The following is a 20,639-nucleotide window of genomic DNA, read 5'->3' as shown; positions in this document are numbered from 1 at the left end:
ATCAATGTGCACAGAACCTTACAGGGTTATTCCCAACATTGCAAGTTATCATCCAGTCCACAAGAGAACAGCATTCAGCTTTCTGCAGCAGTCTCATAGCCAGTGTATGGAGGGGTGGCATTATGCAGGGACAGCTGCCACTCCATTCTGTGGGGGCATGTCACAGCCCCCTTCTCAGGTTCGATGGGAGTCCCAGGGGCCAGACCTCCACCGATCACCTATCCTGTATGAGTAATAGATGTATGAAAATGATTATCAGCTTTTACATTGTGGCATACCCATCCTAACATCCATTCACTCCCACTTTATCCATGGTCGTTTTCACTGGAGGCTGCAATTCACTTTTGCATAAGATTTTGTCCCTTTATTACAAAGGTTGAAATCGAGAAGAAATCCACAACTTATTGAACATGATGTGATTTAAAAATCTGCAACAAGTCCTAAGATCTATGCAAATAATTTCCTCCAATAAAGGTAAACCGATTGCAAAAAAACCATTAAAGGGGTTGTCCACTTCCCCAATTTACCGTTCATACTGTGGCAAATGCCTGGCCAACCATCCTGAGACTTTTTTTTTTTTTTACTCTCCAGAGACATTACTGCACCATTTTTTGTTAACTCTGCCCCGTTGTTCTCATTGGATTGCGGCAGCTGAAACTACAGTTCCCAGTGTGCCTTGCATTCCTTTGCTGGGTACTGGGTTGTGCCACCCATCTTTTTCCCTGAGCGCTCCTATCTTTCCTCCAGGCACCCACCTGCCATTGAGGTAGAATGTCTCTGTGGGATCTTGGCTTTGGTGGAAGGTAAATAAGAACGTTGCCAGTAGTGCCACTGGGGCCCTATCAAAAGTATAAAGTGTGGCAGAAGACAACCCCTTGAATTTGCGTTTACTGTTGCATATTTTCAATGTGGGATATTTGGCAAATCATCTTTGTATGAGCAGGACCTTCAAGGGGTTGTCCAGCGATCAACTTGAAACGGCTGTGGCAGTGGTCAGATAAAAGCGATGTAAGGGGTAGGATACAGCAGACCCGTACATTGCTTAGTGGAGGCTGCCTTGTTCTGCTGCTTATAACCCGTTCGCTTGAATAGCAGATAAACTGCAGTATTTGGCAGCGGCCACTAAATCATGTATGGGTCTACTGTATCCCACCTCGTACATCGCTTATATGTGACCACTGCCAGGGCAGTGCTAATTTGATTGGTGGGTGAACCTGAACCCCACCAAACTCCTCAGTCTGGATAACCCCTTTAATAAAGGATTTTTTTAATGTCTATGAAGGGATTTTATCGCTTGGCTCCTGGAGTTTACAATATGTAGCCCATGACTGGCTGAGGTGGAGCAAGGCTTTCTTTCACCCAGGGCAAGAATTCAGTTTGCTGCTCTAGCGCTGCATCTAAATAAACTTGTAAGGCCACGTTCAGTATTTTCCATCAGTATTTGTAAGGCAAAACCGGGAGTGAAACAATCAGAGGGAAAGTATAATAGAAACACGTCACCACTTCTGTATTTATCACCCACTCCTGGTTTTGGTTTACACATACTGATGGAAAATACTGAACGTGTGAACATGGCCTAATAGGTAGAATGGCTTGTTAGCACCTTCAGTAACCAGACCAAGCCCCCCCCCCCAAATGCCTGTGTGATTTGGGCATTAATACTGCCACTTACGGTGATGGCCTGGGACCCTTATTGATTTAAATGATGTAATTTATGTCCCCTGCCCATTGTTACCGTGCACATTACAGGCACTATTGTTTCCTCTTTGCACCATTGTTTTATCAGTAACTTCTATCATTTTCCCCTATAAATAGAACACGCTATAACCTGAGTTGTTAACCATTGTCCTGCCAAATGTAAATTTGCCCTGCTAATTGTAACGGATTGAAACAGTTCAAAACTGTCTTTGTTGCCCATAGCAACCAATCAGAACTCTTTTTTTTTTTTTTTCTCCTAAACTGCTCTGCTAAAAATAAAAGCTGCGATTGGTTGCTATTGGCAAAGACCATTTTTCTTTTAAACTGTTTTCATAAATGTGGCTGAGTGCTTTTTGGAATAACGACACTGCAATTTTTTATGCAGTTTTTTGAGCGAAAGCAATAAGTGGATCCAGCAAAGAGAGGTATAAGGGTATGTTCACACATTGCAATCACACTTCGGTTTTTTATTTTTTTTTTCCATGATGTTTCGAAATTGCAAAAAAAATTGTTCAGTTTTTGTCACATTTATTTGAAAATCGTGTAAAAAAACAAAACAACGCCTTCTTGTAATGATTTTGGAAAATCGGTGCATAAAACGTAACAGAATTGCTCTGTGTGAACATACCCTTATCAGGAGGGGACACATACAGTAGAAGGCCTCTGTGCCATAACTGTACAAGGAACTTCTATTACTCTGTGGCTCATCTTAAAGCACCTAATTACTTCTCTCTAACAGTCCACCAGTAAGGGCGCATTCAGATGTCAGTATAAATTGGTCCTAGATTGGACCCTAATGCACAGACTGGCCCTAGGTTTCCCGACCCGAGTGTGACTGCTTCATAGAAATATATGAAGTTGTCGCACTCAGGTCGGGAGACCCCCGGCCATTCCATGCACTATGGTCCGATGTAGATGGACGACTGACTGCCAGGGCTGTGGAGTCGGTATAAAATGGACCAACTCCGACTCCTAAAATCTATAATAAATTGGGTACAGTAGTTCAATGCAGTTTGTGGGGAATATTTTTTCTTAAGAATTTGGGAAACTCATGAAATGTCCTATAAATGTCTGTCCTATTCCTGATCTAAGGGTCTAGACTTCTAGCTGAGATGAATCTGTGCTACAGTAAATTTATCACTTAAACATGAGCCATGTATGAGCGAGTCAGAGTCGTGTAAATTGATGAGTAGGAGTCGGAGTTTTGGCTTACCAACTCCACAGCCCTGCTGACTGCGCTCTTAGGCCATGGCCCCACTATCAGTATTTGGTCAGTATTTTTTCTCAGGAGTGGGAGCCAAAACCAGGAGTGGGTGATAAATGCAGAATTGGAGACTTGTTTCTATTATACCTTTTCTCTGATTGTTCCTCACCTGGTTTTGGCCCCCACTCCTGAGAAAAAAATACTGATCGAATACTAACCAAATACTGATAGTGGGGCTGTGGCCTTATTGTGAGCAATGAAGTTTATTAGCTCCAGCACTTACGTGCACTAATGGATAGTGGGAAACCGCTGCACAGGTTGCTCCAATGGTATGTCTGGCCCTTCCTCGGTCCTTCCTGTATTTTCCAAGCTTTGAATACGTTTTTGGCTTTGGCTAGAACAGCTTATAAGACCTCTCTCTCTGTGAAAACACCCTAAATGAATCAATTGTAACATTTAGGTCAGGGTCACACCGAAGAGTTTTGTTCCATTTATTTTTTATCTTCCTTAGCCATGGTCAAGAATTTATTGAAATAACTAAAAAATCAGATTGTGATCCGATAAGATATTGGACCATGCACGTGTCCGATTTTTCTCTTTTTTCCCTCAGTCTGTCTGTCTGAGGGGGGAAAAATGATTGCATGTTCAAGTTTGATCCAATATTCGGATCGCACTCGGCCATGCAAGTCAAAGAGTGCGTGGAAAACATCGGACTGCACTCTAATGACATCTGAGTGCAGTCCGATTTGCATGCACTGACACGATTGGGAACATGGAGAATTTTTTTTCTCCTTCTCTTGATCTGAGAGAATCGGCGCACACGCTGATCAAACTCTGATCAGAGTCATTTGAATAATCGGCGCGGTTCTCTTTGATGAGAGAATCTGTGGCCGTCTGCACCTGCCCTAAAGGTGCTCGGTTAGGAAAGCTGACAAAACTTATAGACAGCTCTGTCCATTTATAAGGAATCTGTCAATAGGATTTTGCTACGTAATGCGAGAGCAGCATGATGTAGGGGCACCAAAGATTGTCAGCTTTCTTTGTACTCTGTAAATTGGCAGAAAGCAGCTAATCAGTAAGATGGAGGGGTTACACAGAGCAGGACAATCACATGGGATGAGACACATAGTCCTCTACTGATAATCACCTGCTGAATTTCGCTGGAATCAGGGTCTCTGTCCTTACATCATGCTGCTCTCATATTTCATATCAAAAACCTCCTGACTGATTCTTTTTAACAAAATCCACACTATGTATATGATTCGTGTGGGTGGAGGTGAGCTGCGCTGTCAGTTTCGCAGCATGGTTTCCTGTTTAATGGAAGTTTGACCACCACTGATCACACGCTGAGGGCTTATCCTATGGATAGATCATCAGTTGTAAAATGCAAAAAGAAAAAAAGTGAAGATATTGCTGATAATGGCTTTTATTCAAGGTTATACCTTTCTGTAGAAATGCTTCAGTAGTATATAATGTCCAGAAGGTCTGTAGCATTTTATAACTCATCACGGCTTGTTTTGCGCAGGACACAATGTGTTTGGTGCCGTGCATACAACATGAATTTATTGTCCGCTCCTTACATTCAGTTCTGACCAGACTGAAAACTAGGCCAATCCAGCATCAGCGCAGATCTGATACCGGATTAGAGATGTGTTTTTATATAGTCACAAATCTTTCATATTTCTTTGTGTAGGTCTTCCATAGTTCTACAGATGTATTAGCATGCATGTTACCGTCGGGTGATAATACCGCAGCTCTGTATGAGATTACTCCCACTAGGTGTGAAATTCTCCACTGATGTGGAAATATACTGAGAAATGTCCAGGAGGAACAACAGAGGGACATCTTACTGCAGAATCGTAAAAGAAAAATTGTCCAGAATTGTAATTTTCTAGGAGTTCAAGTGTTTACTGGAGTAGACATGTCAGAAGAGGCGACAAATCTTCGTTCAAGTTCTGACCACATTGGAATCGGGCCTTTAATTCTTACAGCGTCCCAGATGGGTCGGATCGGTTATGATCCATTGTCATCAGTATTTTTCACTGGAAAGTATAATAGTGACAAAACTGGAAAACCATTTACATAAGAATGAAAAGAGCCTTAGGCCGGATTCATACAACTACGTGTTGCAATGCACGAACCGGCCGTGGAACTCCTGTCCCAAAATATGACTGTTTCATATATGTCTGAGGCTGTCGAAAACAGGTCACGGGACCTGTGATTGATCTGTGAATTATAAACCGTGGCACACAGATGTGTGTGAATGCAGCCTTAGGCCACCATCCAGAAGCCAGTGTTTTTTATGTAAGTAAAACATGTTAATGGTGTCATCAGTGTTTTGGATCCGATACAAAATTACAAAGCTTCTCCTATCCTTTGCAATATTAAACGCAGATGGTACACGGTGTGTGTCTGTCTGTGTTTTATATGGACCCATAGACTTGTATTAGTACTTTTCATCCGTGCTGGCTAAAAAACAGGTCATCTTGATTTTTGCACTGACATGTGAATAGCAGCATAGATTACAGTGGATGGATGGTATGTCTTGTCTGTGAAAAACACGGACGTCTGAATGAGACCTTATTGTGATGTGCACAGAATAGGAAGCAGGGCTGGAAAGTGTGATTTCAGAAATTACCACCCACGTTTAACTTCCCTATCAACCCCTATCATACACTGGCAATGCCTACCTAAAAAAGCTACAAAAATGAATAAATATAATAAACACTTGACCCAATTTATTATTGCATTTGCACCTCTTGTTTGTCAAGTTTTTGGAGTTTTGCGACTATTTTGGTTTGCACCAAAGTAATTTTTCCATTTGCACTTACTTTCTTTGAAGGGGAGGAGTCCTGAGGGGATAATTTGCATATTCCCACTGCATTTTGGGGTAAGTGAAGAGTCTCCGCGAGCTCAAAGAACACTGGATTTTGGCTGTTGGAGCTGAAAAGAGGACATCGGTAAACCAGGGGAGGAGTCCTGAGGAGATAATTTGCATATTCCCACTGCATTTTGGGATAAGTGAAGAGTCTCCGCGAGCTCAAAGAACACTGGATTTTGGCTGTTGGAGCTGAAAAGAGGACATCGGTAAACCGCGCGCCGGTAGGCGCGCGCATTTTGAAGCTTTTTTTTTAAGCTTTTTTCACTGTTTTCAGAACATTAACAATAAGAACATGGAAGAGTCCAGGAGCCATTTGGTGAGCTGCATATCCTGCTACATGTTCACAGACTTGCCAGTGGAAAAGCCAGACTTCACATGCCAGAAATGCAAGCTTGTGTCCCTGTTGGAGGAAAAGTTGCGAAATCTAGAAGAGAGGTTAACTACCTTGAAAATCATTAAGGAAGGTGAAGAGTTCTTAGACAGAGCAGAATTATCTCTTCATGATTCAGAAAGAGAAGAAATTCGAACTGCACCTGACGAAACAGAGGAATGGAAGCATGTGACCCACAGAAGCAGGAGGATCGAGAGGCAGTCAGCACCCATACTGCTCAGGAACCAGTACCAGGCTCTCACACAGGAGAACCATGAAGAAATACAGCAAGATAAGACTTTGCCAGCAATGAATGACCTTGTAAGCCCTCAGAATCCTCCTGGATGGAGAAAGAAGAATGTTGTGAAGAAAAAACGGAGAGTGGTGGTCATGGGGGATTCCCTGTTAAGAGGAACAGAGGCCGCTATCTGCAGACCAGACATAACCTCAAGAGAAATGTGCTGTCTTCCAGGAGCAAAAATTAAAGATGTGTCTGACAGGATATCAAGACTCTTCAGACCTACAGATCACTACCCATTCCTGCTAATACATGTGGGGACAAATGACACCGCAAGAAAGGACCTGGCAACCATCTGCAGTGACTTTGAAGACTTAGGCAAGAAAGTGAAAGAATTGGGAGCGCAGGTGGTCTTCTCATCCATCCTCCCAGTGGATGGCCATGGAACAATGAGGTGGAATAAGATTCTACAGGTGAACAACTGGCTACGTCGATGGTGCCGTCAACAAGGATTTGGATTTCTGGATCACGGAATGAATTACCTATACGATGGACTACTTGCTAGAGATGGGGTGCACCTTACGAAGACTGGAAAACATGTATTTGGAAGTCGCCTTGCTACACTCATCAGGAGAGCTTTAAACTAGAACAATGTGGGAAGGGAAGCAAAAGGCCAGAAAAAGCCATACAGCTGACAAATACTATTGAGATCTCTGCTACTGGAAGTGGAAAAGAAGAACAAAGACAAAAAAATCTAAATAATAAAAATATGGGAGGAAGAGAAACCAATCACAAACTAAAATGTTTTTATACAAATGCACAAAGCATGGGCAACAAACAAGGAGAATTGGAACTACTAATGCAGGAAAAGGAATATGATGTCATTGGAATCACTGAAACTTGGTGGGACGATACACATGATTGGAATAAAAGGCTAAAAGGATACAACTTATTTGCAAGAAACAGACTTGATAAACGAGGAGGAGGTGTTGCATTGTATGTTAGAAAAGCGTATATCTGCACAGAGATTGAAGCTTCAGAGACTGGGAGTTCTGTGGAAACTGTTTGGGTAAGAATACAAGGAGAGAACAACGGAAAGGACACCATTGTAGGCATTTACTACAGGCCACCTGGGCAAGCTGAAGATATGGATGAACTCTTTATGTATCAAATGACCAAGTTCTCCAAAAAATATGACGTAGTGGTCATGGGAGATTTCAACTATCCAGACATTTGTTGGGAATCTCTCTCAAGTAAAACTAACAGGTCAAGCAAATTCTTATCCTCTCTTGCTGACAACTTTATCTTCCAAAAGGTACGGGAGAAAACAAGGGGATCTGCTACTTTGGATCTAATCCTTATAAACAGGGAGGAAATGGTTGAGGAGGTAAAGGTGGCTGGGACCCTAGGAGGCAGCGATCATGCTATTATAGAATTTTGGATAACTAGAGGAGGAAGACATGTGAAGACTCAAACTTCAAGGTTAGATTTTAGAAAGGCAGATTTTAAGAGACTCAGAAAGAGAATAGGAGGGATCCAATGGCTGGATGTCCTTAAGGACAAAAATGTCCAGGAAGGATGGGAAATTTTTAAAAATGAGATTCTCAAAGCACAATCGTTAACAATCCCGAAAAGTAGGAAGAATGGGAAGCATTTAAGGAAACCAGGATGGATGAACACAGAACTTAAACACATGCTAAAAAGAAAGAAAGAAATGTTTATTAAATGGAAAGAGGGAGGCATATCTAAAGAAGATTATAATGCAGTCTGCAGATCCTGCAGGGCACGTATCAGGTTAGCTAAAGCTGACAATGAATTAAGGCTTGCAAGAGATGTCAAAAGCAATAAAAAAGGATTTTGGGGGTATGTCAAAAGTAAAAGAAAAGTCAAAGATGCTATAGGATTTTTACAGGATGAAAATGGAGAAATGGTAAGAGAGGATGTTGAGAAGGCCGAACTTTTTAATTCCTATTTTGCATCTGTTTTCTCTCAGAAAGAAAATGTAACATCAACTGATCTTCACTGTCCTTTTAAAGGAATAGAGGAATCCAAGTTATCAGTAAACAGAAAGATTGTGAGGGAATATTTAGCTAACATAAATGAGTTCAAGTCTCCAGGTCCAGATGAATTACACCCCAGAGTACTGAAGGAGATTGTAGAAGAAATTTTAGAACCACTCTCCATAATCTTTGAAAATTCTTGGAGAACAGGAGAAGTCCCAGAAGACTGGAGAAGAGCAAATGTTGTTCCTATCTTCAAAAAGGGGAAGAAGGTGGACCCAGGGAACTATAGGCCGGTGAGTCTGACTTCTATACCAGGAAAGATCTTTGAACAAATTATTAAACAACATGTATGTAAGTACATGGATAAGAATGAAGTGATTAACCAGAGTCAGCATGGGTTTGTAACTAACAAGTCATGTCAGACTAACTTAATTTCCTTCTATGACAGAATCACTGACTGGGTGGATCAGGGAAATGCTGTAGATATAGTATATCTTGACTTCAGCAAAGCATTTGACAAAGTATCTCACATCATCCTTATTGAAAAAATGACCAAGTATGCAATGGACCAGGCAACTGTTAGGTGGATTCATAACTGGCTTAGTGATCGGACTCAAAGGGTGGTTGTAAATGGCTTCACATCCAGCTGGATGAATGTCTCAAGTGGGGTACCACAGGGCTCCGTCCTGGGACCTGTATTGTTCAACATCTTTATCAATGATTTAGATGAAGGAATTGAGGGTAAACTGATTAAATTTGCTGATGACACAAAGCTAGGAGGGATAGCTAATACTAGAGAAGAGAGAGAGAGGATTCAAAAAGACCTAAATAAACTGGAGCAGTGGGCAGCAACCAACAGAATGGTTTTTAACCGGGAAAAATGCAAAGTACTACATCTGGGCAATAAAAATGAAAAAAGCATATACAGAATGGGAGGAATAGAGCTAAGCAACAGTACATGTGAAAAAGACTTGGGTATACTAATAGATCATAGACTGAACATGAGTCAACAGTGTGATGCAGCAGCAAAAAAGGCAAATACAATTCTGGGATGTATTAACAGAAGCATACAGTCTAGATCACGTGAAGTCATTATCGGTCTTTACTCCTCTTTGGTCAGACCTCATCTGGAATACTGTGTACAGTTTTGGGCACCACATTTTAAAAAAGACATCGACAAACTGGAGCAAGTTCAGAGAAGAGCGACCAGAATGGTGACTGGTCTGCAAACCATGTCCTATGAGGAACGGTTGCAGGATTTGGGAATGTTTAGCTTGCAAAAAAGAAGACTGAGAGGAGACTTAATAGCTGTCTACAAATATGTCAAGGGCTGTCACATTGTAGAAGGATCATCTTTATTCTCATTTGCACAAGGAAAGACTAGAAGCAATGGGATGAAACTAAATGGGAGGAGACACAGATTAGATATTAGAAAAAACTTTTTGACAGTTAGGGTGATTAATGAGTGGAACAGGCTGCCACGAGAGGTGGTGAGTTCCCCTTCAATGGACGTCTTCAAACAGAGGCTGGACAGACATCTGTCTGAGATGATCTAGTGAATCCTGCTTTGAGCAGGGGGTTGGACCAGATGACCCAGGAGGTCCCTTCCAACTCTACCATTCTATGATTCTATGATTCTATGTGTTCTGTTGTTTTTCTGTGGTAGTCTGTCGGCACAGAATGACTAATCAAACTAAGTATAGGCTCTGTGTGCACCCTTGGGCTGAGCAAACATATAAGTGCACCTCCCCACCTACTTGCTTTCCCTCTATCTCCAACACCCCCCTTCTTTGATTGACAGCTCTGGCTTTATACAGCTAACAAGAATGGAAATAGATGGAAAACAAGCAGATGGGAAGGTGCACTTAAAGGGAATCTGTCACCACATTTGACCTATCTAATCTACACTGCTCAAAAAAATAAAAGAAACACTCAAATAACACATCCTAGATCTGAATAAATGAAATATTCTCATTGAATACTTTGTTCTGTACAAAGCTGAATGTGCTGACAACAAAATCACACAAAAATCATCAATGGAAATCAAATTTATTAATCAATGGAGGCCTGGATTTGGAGTCACCCCCAAAATTAAAGTGGAAAAACACACTACAGGCTGATCCAACTTTGATGTAATGTCCTTAAAACAAGTCAAAATGAGGCTCAGTATTGTGTGTGGCCTCCATGTGCCTGTATGACCTCCCTACAATGCCTGGGCATGCTTCTGATGAGGTTGCGGATGGTCTCCTGTGGGATCTCCTCCCAGACCTGGACTAAAGCATCCGCCAACTCCTGGACAGTCTGTGGTGCAACGTTGGTGGATGGAGCGAGACATGATGTCCCAGATGGGCTCAATCGGATTCAGGTCTGGGGAACGGGCGGGCCAGTCCATTGCTTCAATGCCTTCATCTTGCAGGAACTGCAGACACACTCCAGCCACATGAGTCTGGCATTGTCCTGCATTAGGAGGAACTCCGGGCCAACCGCACCAGCATATGGTCTCACAAGGGGTCTGAGGAACTCATCTCGGTACCTAATGGCAGTCTGGCTACCTCTGGCGAGCACATGGAGGGCTGTGCGGCCCTCCAAAAAAATGCCACCCCACACCATTACTGACCCACTGCCAAACCGGTCATGCTGAAGGATGTTTCAGGCAGCAGATCGCTCTCTATGGCGTTTCCAGTCATGTCTGTCACATGTGCTCAGTGTGAACTTGCTTTCATCTGTGAAGAGCACAGGGCGCTAGTTGCGACTTTGCCAATCCTGGTGTTCTGTGACAAATGCCAAGCGTCCTGCACAGTGTTGGGCTGTTAGCACAGCCCCCATCTGTGGACGTCGGGCCCTCATACCACCCTCATGGAGTCGGTTTCTAACCGTTTGTGCAGACACATGCACATTTGTGGCCTGCTGGAGGTCATTTTGCAGGGCTCTGGCAGTGTTCCTCCTGTTCCTCCTTGCACAAAGGCGGAAGTAGCAGTCCTGCTGTGGGGTTGTTGCCTTCCTACGGCCCCCTCCACGTCTCCTGGTGTACTGGCTTGTCTCCTGGTAGCGCCTCCAGCCTCTGGACACTGCTCTGACAGACACAGCAAACCTTCTTGCCACAGCTCGCATTGATGTGCCATTCTGGATGAGCTGCACTACTTGAGCAACTTCTGTGGGTTGTAGAGTCAGTCTCATGCTGCCACGAGTGTGAAAGCACAACCAACATTCAAAAGTGACCAAAACATCAGCCAGAAAGCATTGGTACTGAGATGTGGTCTGTGGTCCCCACCTGCAGAACCACTCCTTTATTAAGGGTGTCATGATAATTGCCAATAATTTCCATCTATTGTCTATTCCATTTGCACAACAGCATGTGAAATTGATTGTCAATCAGTGTTGCTTCCTAAGTGGACAGTTTGATTTCACAGAAGTTTGATTTACTTGGAGTTATATTCTGTTGTTTAAGTGTTCCCTTTATTTTTTTGAGCAGTGTATTAATATAAGCATACAGGTTATAGATTGCTGAAAAAAATCATCCCTGAATGTCTCATATCAGATGCCTGGTTGTTGAGAAATCATCTTTTATCACTTTATATAAATGACCTCTTCCAGGCTATGGGGAGAACGCTACCTGGAAGATAACTCTGCCTCCAGAGATTATTTTACTTCAAGGGGGAGTTACCAGTGTGAGACAAGTAACTAACACAGAACAGGAGAAATGAATTTTGTCTTCTTGCTAACACATTTTTTGTAGCTCTCTGAGCTCTGCTGTATTGTAGCAATATTAAAACCCTATCTGCCTGTGAGCTTGAAGCTGCAGCAGAGAGGAACCTGCAGATGTGTCAGGTATAATCACACTCAGCTCTGCAGTGAGATCAGGAGAGCAGAGAGCGGCCATCGTGCATCACACTGGGAACTCCCCCTTCATGTAAAATAATCTCTGGAAGCAGAGTTATCTTCCAGCCAGCGTCCTCCCCAGGGCCTGGAAGAGGTAATTTATATAAAGTGATAAAAGATGATTTATCCACAACAAGACATCTGATATCAGGTATACAGGTAGGACTTTTTTCAGTATTCTATAACCTGTATGCCCATATTAATACACTGCTCAAAAAATAAAGGGAACACTCAAATAACACATCCTAGATCTGAATAAATGAAATATTCTCATTGAATACTTTGTTCTGTACAAAGCTGAATGTGCTGACAACAAAATCACACAAAAATCATCAATGGAAATCAAATTTATTAACCAATGGAGGCCTGAATTTGGAGTCACCCCCAAAATTAAAGTGGAAAAACACACTACAGGCTGATCCAACTTTGATGTAATGTCCTTTAAAACAAGTCAAAATGAGGCTCAGTATTGTGGTGGCCTCCACATGCCTGTATGACCTCCCTACAACGCCTGGGCATGCTCCTGATGAGGTTGCGGATGGTCTCCTGTGGGATCTCCTCCCAGACCTGGACTAAAGCATCCGCCAACTCCTGGACAATCTGTGGTGCAATGTGACGTTGGTGGATGGAGCGAGACTTGATGTCCCAGATGTGCTCAATCGGATTCAGGTCCGGGGAACGGGCAGGCCAGTCCATAGCTTCAATGCCTTCATCTTACAGGAACTGCTGACACACTCCAGCCACATGAGGTCTGGCACTGTCCTGCATTAGGAGGAACCCAGGGCCAACCGCACCAGCATATGGTCTCACAAGGGGTCTGAGGATCTCATCTTGGCACCTAATGGCAGTCAGGCTACCTCTGGCGAGCACATGGAGGGCTGTGCGGCCCTCCAAAGAAATGCCACCCCACACCATTACTGACCCACTGCCAAAGCGGTCATGCTGAAGGATGTTGCAGGCAGCCGATCGCTCTCCACAGTGTCTCCAGACTCTGTCACATGTGCTTAGTGTGAACCTGCTTTCATCTGTGAAGAGCACAGGGCGCCAGTGGCGACTTTGCCAATCCTGGTGTTCTCTGGCAAATGCTAAGCTTCCTGCACGGTGTTGGACTGTGAGCACAACCCCAATCTGTGGACGTCGGGGCCCTCGTACCACCCTCATGGAGTTGGTTTCTAACCGTTTCTGCAGACGCATGCACATTTGTGGCCTGCTGGAGGTCATTTTGCAGGGCTCTGGCAGTGCTCCTCCTGTTTTTCTTTGCACAAAGGCGGAGGTATTTGTCCTGCTGCTGGGTTGTTGCCCTCCTACGGCCCCCCCACGTCTCCTGGTGTACTGGCTTGTCTCCTGGTAGCGCCTCCAGCCTCTGGACACTACGCTGACAGACACAGCAAACCTTCTTGCCACAGCTCGCATTGATGTGTCATCCTGGATGAGCTGCACTACCTGAGCAACTTCTGTGGGTTGTAGAGTCAGTCTCATGCTACCACGAGTGTGAAAGCACAACCAACATTCAAAAGTGACCAAAACATCAGCCAGAAAGCATTGGTACTGAGATGTGGTCTGTGGTCCCCACCTGCAGAACCACTCCTTTATTGAGTGTCTTGATAATTGCCAATAGTTTCCATCTATTGTCTATTCCATTTGTACAACAGCATGTGAAATTGATTGTCAATCAGTGTTGCTTCCTAAGTGGACAGTTTGATTTCACAGAAGATTGATTTACTTGGAGTTATATTCTGTTATTTAAGTGTTTTCTTTATTTTTTTGAGCAGTGTAGTTTAGATAGCTCAAATGTGGTGACAGATTCCCTTTAAAGGAGTTTTCCCATGAACAAAGTACATTTTAATCAATAGATATTGCAATAAGAAACAAGTTCCACAATTGGATTTGTAAAAAAAAAAAAGTTCCTGTGCTGAAATAATCTTATATGCAAATTGCCTTTTCAGAGAGGAAGAGGGCTAGAACTCTAGTGCCACCTATTGGAAGTTTCAATCCTAAAAGTCAATATCGACCCTTTAAAGAGCCTTGTCATATGACTCATTAAAGGGTCGATATTGACTTTTAGGATTGCTACTTCCAATAGGTGACCTTAGAGTTCTAGTACTCTTTCTCTCTGAAAAGGCACTTTGCATATTTGATTTCCCAGAGGAGCATGCATGGCATATAAGTCTAGTGGGCGCATAATTTCTCCGCTACAGGCTTCAATTAAATACCTGAGATATTGCTTCTGAAATGGATGCTTGATCACAAATTTTCCCTCCAAGGTTTTGTAACGTTTTGGGGCAGTTCTAATACCTACAATACAAACGGTGTTTGTTTCAGGCTGTAATCACCAGACGAATATCTAAAATGAGTATCTCTTGTAGATGCCACTCTCACCTATAAGGTACCATTGTACAAAACCTTATACATATAAGGCATACTTTTTTTTTACTGCATACTTTTGTATGGAATAGCTTAGTTTTCTTTGTTTTTGTTGATGTGTTTTCAGTAAAGGACACTTAGAATCAATATAACTGGCTAATGTAACCCTATAGGACATTAATAGCTTGTAGATGGGAAACTTTCCTTGGGTATATGCTAACATCTGTCACAAATATGATGTCAACATAGCCTAAGTCTAGGTTCACACTTGTGTCTGACACTCCATCGCAAGTTCTGCCATTCTTACAAATAGTGTGGTATGCTTCTTTTTTTCTATGAAAGGCATTTTTCAGTTTCAGAAAACCCTTCACCCCTGGCTGTAGTTTGTTTAAAAACAAACTGTGCTTTAATCACCCTCCTTGGATCCAGCGCTGAGGCTTCACTTCTGCTCATGGTATCTGTTATTGTCTGCAGCGCTGATGTTGCATCTATAGCGCTGCATCTAATCAGTGAGCTCAGTGGCACTGCCTGAGTTGAAGGAAAACCAATCGAGGAGGAAGGAGACGTATCAAGCTGCAGGAGTCCCATAAAATCAAAATGTTTATTGAAACAGCTTAAAAATCAAAAAATATGTAGGAACAGCATAAAGCCACAACCTCCAACAGGGTCAAGCCAGAGCAGACACGTTTCAGACCATGTGGTCTTTAATCATTGATTAATGATTAAAGCAATGATTAAAGACCACTCGGTCTGAAACGCGTCTGACTGGCTTCAGTGCTCTCTACATGGTGTCACAGCTGCAGACAATAACATACATCGGGAGCAGCGTCTGAGACACAGCGCTGGATCCGAGGAGGGTGAGTCAAGCCCAGTTTTGTTTTGTTTTTAATAAACTGCAGTCTGGGAGTGGAAAACCCATTTAAATTAGTGATACCCTAATGGAAAACAATCATAGTCATTGGAGTCTGTCCGACGCCATTTGTATCAGTCATAGGATAGATAATTTTACTTCAGTAATTGCAATATTTGAACCTGAAAAAGCAATAATGGAATTCCAAGCATCATTGATAATTAGCCATCCTAAACAGCGCCAAATAAATATTTCATAATAGCTATTGTCATTCAGTGGTCAGATACACAGCTGTCACGGATGTGTCAGATGTGACAGACAGTCGCTCTGCAGTTGGTTGCAGAAGAGCTCTTCGTTTGGCATTACAGACACCCTGAATCTGTCTCACTCTAGGACCCAGCAGCTACCTCCCTCCTGCTAATTGACATCCAGGCCTGGGTGTTTTAAATACTTTCTGTTTGCAACAGGGTGGTGCTGTTGATATTCACACGTTTCCTTGTGAAGGCTTGGAGCTTCTGCAGTCTGCATACCTCCTCCCTGGTGCTAGGAAGACATTTGGTGTAATCTCTCTGAAGTTGGCTCAAGCTAAGTTACTTTTTCCCGTATGTGTCTCCCTTGTTGTCTTTAGTTGCTGGTGGGGACTGACTAGTGCTCACCCCACCCTTCCCTATTCAGGGCCTAATGCTAGTGAAATACAGGGCTTAGGTTCCTATGCGGCGATTGGTGAGGAACCAATATAGGGACAATAGGGGAGTTGGTGATATCAGATCAGCGTAGGAGTTCTCCACTCCCCCTTACCTTAGCGTCTGGGCTCCCTTCCCCTCTTCCCTTCTTGTTGCACTTAATCTTTCCCACACCTTGCATGACAACAGCGCCTCACATTTTTATGCAGCAATTGGGTAAATATGGTCTACCCATAAGCTATCTTGTTAGACATTTTGCCTCCGTGAATAGAGGGTTAGTAGTAGAATCCCTGGTGGTCTCTGTAGTGATGGGTTATGTACACCATCTCTGGTTGTCTCATTTAGGATTAGTGCTTTACACCTGATATCCGGTGGGTTTCCCACCTCTCCAGACTGTAGATTGTCGTGGCTGCTGATCTTGGGAAGCCGCTTTGCACCATACCACTGTGATTTAGCAGCAGCACAGTCCTCTGTGATCAGGCGGACAGCTTTATGAGAGCTTCTCTGGATCACAGGGTATATTCAGATACAGTTGTCTAGCTGTGTTACCCACCCCACAGCTGAGGACCACGCTGAAGGACTATATGTGGTTTTACCCAAAATTGCCATGTTTTTAATGATTTTCTCCAGTGCTGGCTGCAATTTGCAGTAAAACACACTATAATATTATTTTACCTGTTAAACCTACCTGATAAATTTTGGACCATTGATATCATCTGTGGCCACCAAGAGGGAAGTGGAATATCTCAGTGCTTTGTAGGTTTCAGGAGACGTTTGACTGCTTGATCTAATAATCAGATCTATTTCTGCTCCCTGATTAACTAGAATCATTAACTATCCCTCCAAGGATTCACTTTCCTACCGCAGATGATTGTAGTGTACCGTCACGTTCCCTGCTAATGAATAATGCTCTCCTGTCATAGGGCTAACAAGCAGGAGGCCATTGCACCACGTTAATTGCTCAGCAGGGATGAGGTTTCTGCTCCTTTACTATTACTTGAATCTCTTTATATACCAGAGCTATTTAAGGGTAAAGATTTTAGAAAACATGAAGCCAGAAGGGAGGGTCCCAGGTGCCTGTCTGCGCTGAGGCAGTTTGGGCCAGAGACTGGGGCCTGTATGTTATCAATGGGAGCAGCCTGATCACCACAGGTCCACAGGCTCTAAACTCTACATGTCTGGCTGCTTTTCACCAATGTTTGTTTGTATTTTTCTTCCCCTACTTACGAGAGCCATAACTTTTTTTTAAAATTTTTTGGTCTAGACAGACGTATGAGTAAACGTTTTTTGCGGAACAAGCACCTCTATTATACCGACCTGTGTATATACCGTATATTCATTTGTTGTTCTTCCAAATCCCATAATCCTTTTACTTTTAGCTAGGAGATCTCCCTATTTTGTAAATGTACATTTTTCTGTCTCCGTGATTACGGTGTGGACAGGCTCTTCCTGGTGTGATGACAGCGTTGGACTATCATGTCTTCCCCCTCATGCACTGTTCCCAATTTCATCCTCATGCTATGTTACTGAACCATGGACTTAAGCTGCATCCCCCTTCTGCTGGGGCTATACGGTGACTTTGGCCACGACACAAGTTGCATGGCCAAAAAAACGCTCTGTGTAGTTGCTTTATCCAATCTTAAAAAACACAAGATAAAAAAACATAATAAGCAAATACCCTGCAGTAAATAAATTAAAGAGCAATAGTGCATGAAAATAATATATGGTACTTGGTTAACATAATTTGATTAAAAAAAATGTAAAAAGTATCCCACCACGTCACGGCGACCCTATTCAGGACGATCCTAACCTCTAATATTAAAACCTTACCATTTGTCAAGTGACGTGTATGTGGAAAAGGACTTAGACCCTGCTAGTGTACACACAGCCATGGGGAATTACTTAAATTTAATGTCCACCTCAAAGAAAAGGCAGGCCACATCTTTTTATGCACAGAGTGCAAACAAACTGAAAGAAAAAACCTAAAGAGATGAACTGGGATATAAGTTGGTGTGCATGCAGTGTGTAACCGCATGTTCACACTGGCCACTAAACAGACAAAACCCAAGACAAAAGCATAATAAGCCGATACCCTGCAGTAAATAAATGAACAGCAATAGTGCATGAAAAATAATATATGGTGCTTAGTTAACCTAGTTTATCGAATCTTAACAAAAAGCAAGGATCCAGCGACAAACATCCAAATAGGAATATGAATGTGTGTTAAAACTTCATGTTTATTAGAATTCCTTTAAAATCATGCTGTTAAATTATAAATCCAGGGGATTACTCGTTTCGTTTCAAAAGACATGGTTATGACTAAGAACATTTTTGTTCGAAACGCGTAATCCCCTGGATTTATAATTTTAACAGCATGATTTTAAAGGAATTCTAATAAACATGAAGTTTTAACACAAAATTCATATTCCTATTTGGATGTTTGTCGCTGGATCCTTTTTGTTGATTACCACAGCCGCCTTATCCGAGCACCATCCTGGAGTCCACATCCAAAGCCACAGGAATTCATCTAATGGTGAGCTGAAAAAAACATTTTTTTTTTATCGAATCTTAGTACAGGTGAATGGGGTCGCATTGTGACTTATAAAGTCTTGTGTGAAGCAAGTTGTGAAAAATCCAACTGGTTCTGACTTTTTGTTCTTTGCGAGTTACGTTGCGACCACATTCCCATGCAATGTAGCAGCGGTGTAGCAGTGATCATTGGCTGGCTGTGCAATGTATGTCGCTGCCAGGATCGCCTTGTAGCCCCAGCCTAAATGTAACACAGTAAATAGAAGACTAGGAGGAGGGGGGTGCAGTTGTAGTCTGTGTTCCAGTAAAATAGCGTGAGGAGGTTATAGAGGAGGAGGTGGAGCAGGAATTTGAAGAAGTATGATCTTCTCAGAGCTAATAGAATGACATCACACTAGGAAGAGCCTGTCCACAGGGTAATCATGGAAGATTTATAGGGAGCTGTGTAAGCAGGGAATGAGAACTATCTTCTTCTGAATGATGAGGAAGGTGTCATTTCCTCTAGTGACCTATATTATGCCCAAAGGGTTGCTGTACCATGAGCTGTAAGTGCTTCCTGTGCTGTTATCTCCTTTCTAGAGATCACAGATCAGTGTTTCATGCTGAACATGTAAAACATAAAACTGGATGTTTCAGCGTATTTACTCACAGGATGGCATAGATAGATATATCTATACAGTGCCTTGTGAAAGTATTTGGCCCCCTTGAACTTTTCTACCTTTTGCCACATTTCTGGCTTCAAACATAAAGATATAAAATTCTAATTTTTTGGGGAAGAATCAGCAACAAGTGGGACACAATCGTGAAGTGGAACGAAATTTATTGGATATTTTAAACTTTTTTAAAAAAATTTAAAACTGAAAAGTGGGGCATGCAATATTATTCAGCCCCCTTGAGTTAATACTTTGTAGCACCACCTTTTGCTGCAATTACAGCTGCAAGTCAATTGGGGTATGTCTCTATCAGTTTTGCACATCGGGAGGCTGAAATTCTTGCCCATTCTTCCTTGCAAAACAGCTCGAGCTCAGTGAGGTTGGATGGAGAGCGTTTGTGAACAGCAGTTTTCAGCTCTTTCCACAGATTCTCGATTGGATTCAGGTCTGGACTTTGACTTGGCCATTCTAACACCTGGATACGTTTATTTTTGAACCATTCCATTGTAGATTTTGCTTTATGTTTGGGATCATTGTCTTGTTGGAAGATAAATCTCCGTCCCAGTTTCAGGTCTTTTGCAGACTCCAACAGGTTTTCTTCCAGAATGGTCCTGTATTTGGCTCCGTCCATCTTCCCATCAATTTTAACCATCTTCCCTGTCCCTGCTGAAGAAAAGCAGGCCCAAACCATGATGCTGCCACCACCATGTTTGACAGTGGGGATGGTGTTTTGAGGGTGATGAGCTGTGTTGCTTTTACGCCAAACATATCGTTTTGCATTGTGGCCAAAAAGTTCGATTTTGGTTTCATCTGACCAGAGCACCTTATTCCTCATGTTCAAACGAGTCTTTTTATGGATATCTTTGAGAAATGGCTTTCTTCTTGCCACTCTTCCATAAAGGCCAGATGTGTGCAGTGTACGACTGATTGTTGTCCTATGGACAGACTCTCCCACCTCAGCTGTAGATCTCTACAGTTCATCCAGAGTGATCATGGGCCTTTTGGCTGCATCTCTGATCAGTCTTCTCCTTGTTCGAGGTGAATGTTTAGAGAGTCGGCCGGGTCTTGGTAGATTTGCAATATGATCGCTTGCACAGTGCTCCTTGAGATGTTTAAAACTTGGGAAATCTTTTTGTATCCAAATCCGGCTTTAAACTTCGCCACAACAGTATCTCGGACCTGCCTGGTGTGTTCCTTGGTCTTTATGATGCTCTCTGCACTTGAAACAGAACCCTGAGACTATCACAGAGCAGGTGCATTTATATGGAGACTTGATTACACACAGGT

At 42.7% G+C, this 20,639-nt stretch overlaps 1 protein-coding gene across 3 annotated transcripts in view; it reads left to right on the top strand.

Moving 5' to 3' along the window:
- Positions 1-20,639, top strand: part of AKAP11 (A-kinase anchoring protein 11) — a 112,051-nt gene that overhangs the window by 1,187 nt on the left and 90,225 nt on the right. Inside the window, exon 2 of one of the 3 annotated variants that reach the window (XM_073663909.1) lies at positions 376-474. The exons of the other annotated variants lie outside the window; for them this stretch is intronic. The gene's annotated coding sequence lies outside the window, so the exon portion shown is untranslated. The remainder of the gene's footprint in view (positions 1-375; positions 475-20,639) is intronic. 3 annotated transcript variants of the gene reach the window in all.

This window comes from Phyllobates terribilis, unplaced genomic scaffold, assembly GCF_046119375.1.
Source record: "Phyllobates terribilis strain yellow unplaced genomic scaffold, ASM4611937v1 Scaffold_2__4_contigs__length_985480577, whole genome shotgun sequence".
In the NCBI taxonomy this organism is placed as follows: Eukaryota; Metazoa; Chordata; class Amphibia; order Anura; family Dendrobatidae; genus Phyllobates; species Phyllobates terribilis.
Note: the sequence above shows the minus strand (reverse complement) of the source record. Positions and strands in the feature narration are given on the sequence as shown.